The sequence below is a fragment of the Pseudophryne corroboree genome, chromosome 5 (genome assembly GCF_028390025.1).
Source record: "Pseudophryne corroboree isolate aPseCor3 chromosome 5, aPseCor3.hap2, whole genome shotgun sequence".
In the NCBI taxonomy this organism is placed as follows: Eukaryota; Metazoa; Chordata; class Amphibia; order Anura; family Myobatrachidae; genus Pseudophryne; species Pseudophryne corroboree.
The window spans coordinates 591849860-591850536 of NC_086448.1; positions in this window are offsets into that span (position 1 = coordinate 591849860).

Genomic DNA, 677 nt, shown 5'->3' on the forward strand with positions numbered 1-677 from the left:
GGCGCCTGAACTCTGAGCTCCTGCTGGAGGATGAGGTCAGACAGTCCTTCAGGGACTTCTTTGAAGCCCAGGAGTCTTTATTGGAGGCTGGTTGGAGTAGGTCTGAGTGGTGGGAGGTATGTAAGAAAAGGACTCGCAGTTTTTTTCGTAGCCTCGTAGCCAAACGGAACTTGGTACGTCAGAATACCTATCAGGCTTTGAGAAAGAGATTAGATTTCCTGATCTCTGAGCAGGGAGATGGTGGGGAGATCTCTCGGGTGAAAGCCCAGATGAAGGAGTATCAGTACGACCGGTATGCTTCTTTGGTTCTGGAGAGGGATTACGGGAAATACCACTCGCCGGATCCCTTTCAGAGCTGTAGGAACTCGGTCAGTGCAAAGGAGGTGAGGGGGTTGCGCGATGCTCAGGGTGTCCTTCAGAAAGAGCGGGAGGGCATTCTGGGTGTGGTGCGCTCCTTCTACTCTGACCTTTTGTCTGGGGGGTCGCTTGACAGAGAGAGGATGGATCGATTTCTGAGGGGGACTCCGGGGCTTGAGAGTCACGGCAGTGCGCTTGATGGTTTGGGGAGTGACATAACGGTGGATGAGGTGAGAGTGGCCATTGGTTCTTTGGCAGTTAAAAAATCCCCAGGTCCGGATGGGTTAACCTCCGAGTTTTTTAAAGCTTTTAGCGATTTT